Genomic DNA, 8,191 nt, shown 5'->3' with positions numbered 1-8,191 from the left:
ATCCAGTCTCCCTTCGGACGGAGGGGCTGGCCTGGTGAAGACAGGCTTCCTTAGGGTGGGAGATGGGCACACTAGGCAACAGTAAGTTAAAAATAAATCCAATCCTCTTCAAGTTTCAGTTCACGAAACAGCACACAGCAGTGAATGCTGGTGGGAAATGCTAGATCAGCATGCATTTCAATCCTGACTCTGCCCCAAAACTCGTTCTGTGATCTTGGGCAACAGCAAGTTTCTGAACCTTGTCCCCTGACTGCCAGTGGGGGAAATTGTTGTAATTTCAGAGGGCAGAGTTCTCAACAGGAGGGGCCGGGGGGAGGGAGAGAGAGTCCTGCAGAGGGTGGCAGGACAGATCACAGGTGGTAAAATGCCCAGCAGTTACAACGTACTCCACACCAAAGACGGTCGTTGTAATCAGAGCTCTGAGAGCCTTTGATAAGGACAGTTGCTGAAGGCATCTGGCAGAACACCTAATAAGTAGCCAATAATATCAGCTCCCTTCAGCCCTCTAAGCAAAAGGCTTTTGCAAAGTTCCTTCTAGTCCGAGTCTATAATTCCTTTTGCCTCCCTTCAGATCTTCCCTTCAAAACGACATTGTTGTTTTTTGTTCAGGCACGCAGTTGTCTCCTACTCTTTGTGGCCCCGTGGACTGCAGCTCAGCAGGCTTCTCTGTCCTCCACCATCTCCTGGAGCTTGCTCAGACTCATGTCCATTGAGTCAGTGATGCCATCCAACCATCTCACCCTCTGTCACCCCCATCTCCTCCTGCCCTCAATCTTTCCCAGCATCAGTCTTTTCCAGTGAGTCAGCTCTTCACATCAGGTGGCCAAACTATTGGAGCTTCAGCTTCAGCATCAGTCCTTCCAATGAATATTCAGGGTTGATTTCCTTTAGGACTGACTGACTTGATTTCCTTGCAGGCCAAGGGACTCTCAGGAGTTTTCTCCAGCCCCACAGTCTGGCAGCATGAGATTGGCAGACAGTGGCCGTGAAACGTGGGGCTTAGCCCTCATCATGCAGGTTTTCGCTTATCACGCAGGTGGCATTTCTTGAGCATCTTCTGTGCGCAGGGAACCTGGGTCTGGTGGAGGCGGCAGAAACCAGACCAGGAACAGAGGCCTTGCTTCACAGGAGGTGGGCAGCCCCGGGTGTACCGGCAGCCCAGGCAATGGAGGCAGGCTCACTCCTGAGGGCTGAGAGGGGCAGGAAGCTTGGGAGCTTGTCTGCTGACCCTCCTAGTTGTAATGCACACTCCTCTGTACTCCTGGGTGGCTCGCAAGCAAACCAGACTGGCAGGGCTAGCCCAAGCTGCTAGGGCAGAGCCTAAATGTTGTTCTTGCCTCGTTTTAAACCCAGAACTGAACTCGGGTCTTGCAGACAGGCAACTTAGCACAATGGCGACAAACAGAAGCATAAACGTTAGCGGATTTAAATATTGGCTGAACCATCTAACAGTGGGGTGACCTCAGTTAAGAACTTTACCTCTCTGGGCCACCATTTCCTCATCTATAAAATAGGGAGGAAAAAAAAAAATTTACCCTTTTGTGAAGATGAACTAGGGCAGAGCACATAACACAAGACTGGTTGCTGTTAAGTCGCATCTGACTTCGTGACCCCATGGACTGCAGCACATCAGGCTGCCCTGTCCCTTACCATCTCCGGGAGTTTGCTCAAGTTCATATCCATTGAATCAGTGATGCCATCCAACCATCTCATCCTCTGAACACAGGGGTTAGCACATAGTAACTGCTCAATAAATAATAAGGAATAAGCTCACAGCCTGGAGCAAGACCCAGGCTTTCTGCTCGCAGTAAAAATACCCAAATTCACTAGCTTTTGTTAAGTGAGAGGTACTGTGCTAAAAGTCTTGCATATATATGAGGACTTCCCTCATAGTCCAGTGGCTAAGATTCTGCACTCCCAGTGCAGGGGGCCCAGATTTGATCCCTAGTCAGAGAACTAGATCCCACGTGCTGAAACTAAGAGTTTACATGCTGCAACTAAAGATCCCGCATGCCACACTGAGGATGGATGTTTCCACATACCACAGCTAAGACCTGGCCCAGCCAAATTAATAAACTTTTTTTTAAAGTCTTACATATAGAACAAGTGTCTCAAATTTCATTCTAATTTTATGAGGTTAATCATATCTTTTCCTAGACGGAAAAAACAAAGCTTGGAAAAATGAAACATCCCGCATATGACCACAGAGCAAGGATTCGAAGCCCAGCTATAGTATTGGAAACCACTACTGCATCTCACGTAAGGCATGGTGATAATCCCACTCACCTAGTGAGTGTGTCAGGATAAGGCCCACTCACCTCCCTACGAGTAGGGGTCCACCAGGGTCCGTGTCACCTTGGCACGGTCTGTGTGCAGAGACAGACGATGCAAAGTGAAGCCTTCTGAAAAGGCACAGGTCCTGCTAAGACAGCCACAGTCTAGCAGGAAAGGCAGACACGGCACACAGGACTAATCAGCTTAGAAATGTGTTTGCAGTATTACTCAGCCGTCACAAAGAATGAATAATGCCGTTTGCAGCAACACGGATGGACCCAGAGATGATCACACTAAGTGAACTAAGTCAGAAAAGCAAATGCTACATGATATCACTTACGTGTGGAATCTAAAATACAATACAGACCAATACAATCTACAAACCAAACACAGACACAGAGAACAGACTTGTAGTTGCTGAAGGGGTGGGGGCGGGGAGCAAAGGATTGAGAATTTGGGGTGCGCAGAGGTCAACTGTTATATACAGGAAGAATAAACAGCAAGGTCCTACTGTACAGCACAGGGAGCTATATTCAACATCCTGTGATAAACCGTAATGGAAAAGAAGGTGAAAAAGAACATGTTAATATATACGTGTAACTGAGTCACTTTGCTGTATAGAAGAAATTAACATAACTTTGTAAATCAACTATACTTTAATTTCTTGAAAAAGTAAAACCTAAATTGAAATAATGAAGAATATGTTGGGAATTTCCTGGCAGTCCAGTGGTTAGAACTCAGTGCTTTCACTGCCGGGGGCCTAGGTTCAATCCCTGGGGAACTAAGATCCTGCAAGCCACATGGCACAGCCAAAAAAAGAAAAATGTTCACAGATTAGGTGCTTTTACCAGTGCTTAGGAGTTTACAAATGAGTACGGAAAGCTCTTCCTTTAAGAACGGGTCCTGACCATGTGCGTGGCATGCAAAGTCTGCTCTCCATGCAGACACGGCGTTTCCCGAGTTCTCTGCACATGGTCCACCTGTGCCCGTCCACCGTGGCCTCGGTCAGTCCATCAGGGCCCCAGTCCTCGAAGCCCAGCTTGACTTCCGTGCCCAGGATCAGGACCAACCCCAGGAAGTGGGGTAACGGACCATCAACTCAGCCCCCATCTTCCTCGACCTCATCCAGCGCTGCCCACTCTTTCACCCACCTGTGGTCTCATGGGTTGCTCCAGACACCACAACCCTGCCCAACACTCCAGGCCCAGAAAATGCAATCTCTCATTCCCCTCATCTGGAAATCCTGGAACTTCTGGGAATGTGCTTAGGATCCCAGCTCTTCTCAAATCCCCCAGAACGGGGGCCCAGCTTCGCAACATCTGGGGCTTGCCCTCTGAGGGCTGCCACGCCCCTCGGGGCAGCTCGGGCACCTGCTCTGAGTCACCCATCTCCTCCTGCCACCTTGACCTCGGCCGACTGGACCCCAAAGTGTCCACCTAGAGACCGGCCTGAGAGAGGCACTGTGACCCCAACTCCAGGCCCCTCCTCATATGAGACCTTTCCTGCTGAAGATTTTTGAGTGTAACGCACATAGATGGTCACAGGAAGCAGGGAGCTGGACAAGTAACAGCAGAAAAGGAGTCCCCGGGCAGCAGGGAGAAGAGCGAAGAAGCAGCAGGACGAGAGGGGAGAGAGGAAGTTCCACAGTGGTGGGTACACCGTTTCTAGGGGGATAAGAGCTGGTTGCCAGGGTAACGCCCAACCTTGAACATCCTTCCCGTCCCTGAGAGGCCTGTGGCAGCATCGCCCACCTCCCCTCTTTCTCTGGGTGTCCCCCCACCAGACCCCATCCCTTGCAGCAACTGACCTTGGTCTCCACTCTTCACCTTCTGAAATAGCCCAGCTGACTCAGCTAGCAGCCTCCAGGGACTGCGGTCCATCCGTGAGCCCTCGCATTCCACTGAGCCACATACCCAGGCCTGTCCTCAGAGCAGGTGGCCTGAGGCCCTCACCAGCTCCCAGGACTGGCTCAGGGCCCAGAGCAGGAAGACCTGAACTCTGCGCTGTCCTCTGAGGCCAGTGACAGGACCTGACCTGCAGCCATTTCTCATCCATGAGCTGATGAAAGTGGCTCAGCGCTCAAAGGCCCACCAGACATCGCTGCCCGGGGCCGCCCTCTGCTCCTCTGCCTGCCCCTCTCTGACCTCCTTCCCCCGCCTGTACAATCAAGACCATAAGACCTATGTCATGTAGGCCAGATCGTGTCTGACGCAAAACAAGTGGGTCAACATGAAACCCTCTGTCAACGTTAAGCCTTCCCAACCACAGCAGTGGGCTTCTAGGTGGCTCAGTGGTAAAGAGTCCACCTTCCGATGCAGGAGTCTCAGGAGACCTGAGTGCAATCCCTGGTTCGTGAAGATCCCCTGGACAAGGAAATGGCAACCCACCCCAGTACGCTTGCTTGGAAAATCCCATGGACAGAAGAGCCTGGCAGGTTAGAGTCCATGGGGTCACAGAGAGTCGGACATGACTGAGCATGCAAACAAAACAGGGTCCTGCAGCAGTGGCACCCCGGGAGTGAGTTACAAATGCAGGGTCCAAGGCCCCACCCAGCCCTACTAACCAGAATCTGCGTTTTAGCAAGACCCACAGGGGATCGTCTGCAGTCAGAGACTGAGAAGGTGATTGAAAGAACTAGGAAAACACTCCTTACTACCCTCCAGTCTTCCCCTCCTCCTCCCCACCCCCAGGAGAGGCACTGCCCCCTTTCTGAAGTCTAGAGCTGGTGTTCCTAACCAGCTGGCTCATCAGAATCCCTTGGGCCAAACTCCAGGCCAATTAGGTTAGACTGTCTTGGGAAAAGGCCCAGCATCAGTATATTTTTCATTCCCCAGGTGACTCTGATGCAGACCCCGGGGAAGCACGCACTGCGGCTCCGTAACCTGGATTCTGTCGTCCCCTGGGGATTTTGCTCCCACACCACGTGCCCGTCTCTCTCCAGGGTGGACTTTCACTGCCTCTCTGCTCACTCCCTGCCTCCGCTTCATCCACGGAGCCCCCTCACGTCTCCACCCCCAGCTTGCTGTTCCCTTGGGCTCCCATCACTGTGCCCTGTGGCTCTCCCTTGACCATAGTCCAATAAATATTCACTGACGTGAGGTTTTAAGCTTGTGCTCTGTGCTCAGTTGCTCAGTGATGTCCGACTCTTTGTGGCCCATGGACTGTAGCCCGCCCAGTTCCTCCGTCCATGGGATTTTTCAGACAAGAATACCAGAGCGCGTTGCCATTTCCTTCTCCAGGAGATCTTCCCCACCCAGGGATCAGACCTTCATCTCCTGTTTTCTCTCTTGCATTGGCAGGCAGATTCTTTACCACGGAGCTGCCTGGGGAGCGCATTTTTAAACTTGCACGTGGACGGAGCCCTCTTCTGGAGGCGAACCTTGCCTTGATGGCTACCTTTTCCCAGCTATTGCCCTGCTTTCCTCCGGAGCCAATGACGAGCCAGCCTGCACGTCCTCATTAGGGGCCGCTGCCCTCGCTGAGCCTTGCTGCCTCTGCCACCGCCTCTGCAGCCACACCCCAGCCTTCATACCCTTGGCCGGGCCGGAGGACTCTGCAAAATGTGGTTCGTTGTTAAGAGTTCACTGCTTTGGGGTAAACAAGGGAGGATTCTTCAAGGGGCCTCCAGTTTCCAGGGAACAATAGATCAAGGAGGAGCCCAAAGAAAGAAGGCAGGGTGGTTTGGGTCCCACCTGGGGAATGCCTGCCTGGGACTGAGGCTCTGAAGACAGCTTTTTCCTCCCGTGGCAAGTGAACTGGGAGGGAGTTCCACCTGGACCCGAAGCAGGAGCCAGACGGGACCGGGAGAACACACACAGGCAGACCTCGCAGACTGCAGGGTGGATTCCAGAGCACACAATAAAGCGGGTGTCCCGACAGGGCAAGTCACACGTGGGCTTTGGTTTCCCAGGCGTGTGAGTTATGTCTGCACTCCACTTGTAGTCTATAAAGTGCACAAGAGCATGAAGTCTAGAAAACCAATGTACAAACTTTAATTTAAAATACTTTATTCCCTGGCGGTCCAGCGATGAAGTTCTCACCTTCCAGTGCAAGGGGTATGGGTTCGATTCCTGGTTAGGGGGCTAAGATCCCACATACCTTGCAGCCAAACCATCAAAACAAAAGCAGAAGCAACATTGTTACAAATTCAATAAAGACTTTAAAAAAATAATGCTAAAAAAAAAGTTAACCATCATCTGACATCACAGAGTTGACACAAACCTTCAATTAAAAAAAAACAACCACAGTATCTGCAAAGTGCAATAAAGTAAGCTTTTACTTCTTAAGGAAACATGGACAGAAGCCCCCCGGCTACATCCCGCAGTTGAATAAAGGAATCAGAAGCTCATTGGTCTGGGAGTCACTAGGGACACCGCGGTCTCCTCCCTGCCACGGACGCCCATCGCCTGCAGGAACTGCCGGTCTGGAAGATAAGCCATTGCTCACGACTTAACCTTCAGTCACTTTACTCACCGAGGACGTCATCAGTGCCTCCTCCCTGCAAGGAGAGAGGAGCGCAAGAGGTCACTAGAGAAACACACAAGGTCGTGACAGAGCCCGACCCGAGGACCCCCAAAGCCTAGAGGGGAAGAACAGGCCATAAACAGATTACACAGTGATGGCTGTTGTTCAGTTGCTACGTCGTGTCCAACTCTTTGCGACCTCATGGACAGCAGCTCGCCAGGTCCCTCCGTTCTCCACTGTCTCCTGCAGCTGGCTCAAATTCACGCCCACTGAGTCGGTGATGCCATCCAACCATCATGCGATCTAACCTACAAAGTGCAGCCAGTGGTTTAACATAAAAAGGTAAGGAAATAACCAGCCTCTGGGACACAGGGGAGGGACCTACCCGGCGGCCAGGAAATAAAGTGAGGTTTTTGATCCTGAGGCCACCAAAGCCCCAAGGACGAAAGCAGGGACTCACAAGGACTGCTGATCCTTTCATCTTTTTTGTTCTTTCCACTCCCCATACATTAATTTACTGCAATTAGGAAATCAAAGACTACTGTTTTTAAGGTTTTTTGTCAAAACTCGGAAATGCTTCTACTGTTCCCACCTGCGGCTGTGAGAACGTCCTCTTCCACAGTCCCCCTTCCCCCTCCTCTGACTCCTCCCCTTCCTCCTCTGACTCCTCCCCTTCCTCCTCTGACTCTTCCTCTGATTCTGACTCATCCGTGAACCTTTTCCTAGTTGCTGCATAGGAAATGGACAGCTCACCTTCTTACACTGCAGGGTAGGTCACCAGCTGTGACCGAGAATCCAGTTTCCTACACAGACGTGTTAAATGTGGCTAGGCTGCCTCACCCAAGCAGCCGAAAGCTGGAGCAGAGGCACGGTGTGGATGGTACTTTCCCAGATTCAGGCCTCTGGGAGGTATGTGGTGCTTCTGGAAACAGCACATCCCACTGGAGAGACCAGAGCCCCATCAAATTCCTCCTCTGCCAGCACTGCACTGGGACCCTGGGAAGCTTCACTCACTTTCTGAGATTCTGCTTCCTTAGCGTCACAAGTTGGGGTTTCCAGGGTGTAGATGCTGAGATGGAGTTTGGCTTGTGGAGCATTTATTAGGGTCCCCAGGTGGTGCAGTGGTAAAGAATCACCTGCTAATGCACTAGACTGGGGTTCGATCCCCTGGTGGGGAAGATCCCCTGGAGAAGGAAATAGCAGCCCACTCCAGTACTCTTGCCTGGGGAATCCCATGGACAGAGGAGCCTGGTGGGCTACAGTTTGTGGGGTCATAAAGAGTCGGACACGACTGAGCACATGTGCCGAACACTGACACCTGCAGGGGGGGAGGGTGGAGCAGTCCAGTTTGGGCAGAAAGAGAAGCTGAACTTGGACAAAGGCTGAGCTGGTCCCATGGGGATTTGGGGAGCATGTGTTGGTCCATCAGGGCTGGGGCTTGGTGGCCAGGCTT

At 51.8% G+C, this 8,191-nt stretch overlaps 2 long non-coding RNA genes across 2 annotated transcripts in view; one reads left to right on the top strand and one right to left on the bottom strand.

Annotated features, from left to right (window-relative positions):
- Positions 1 to 6,546: 6,546 nt before the first annotated feature.
- Positions 6,547 to 7,363, bottom strand: LOC148774223 (uncharacterized). The gene is made up of 3 exons (XR_016036089.1): positions 7,331 to 7,363; positions 6,887 to 7,046; positions 6,547 to 6,772 (listed from the first exon to the last, which is right to left on the bottom strand). It is a non-coding gene; the product is annotated as an uncharacterized LOC148774223 (long non-coding RNA).
- LOC148774222 (uncharacterized) overlaps positions 6,946 to 8,191 on the top strand; it is a 13,337-nt gene continuing 12,091 nt past the window's right edge. The window contains exon 1 of the long non-coding RNA XR_016036090.1: positions 6,946 to 7,080. This is a non-coding gene — a long non-coding RNA (uncharacterized LOC148774222). The remainder of the gene's footprint in view (positions 7,081 to 8,191) is intronic.

This window comes from Moschus berezovskii, chromosome 23 (assembly GCF_049115385.1).
Source record: "Moschus berezovskii isolate FMDL1 chromosome 23, NW_MosBer_1.0, whole genome shotgun sequence".
Classification (NCBI taxonomy): Eukaryota; Metazoa; Chordata; class Mammalia; order Artiodactyla; family Moschidae; genus Moschus; species Moschus berezovskii.
This window is presented reverse-complemented; position numbering and strand designations above follow the sequence as displayed.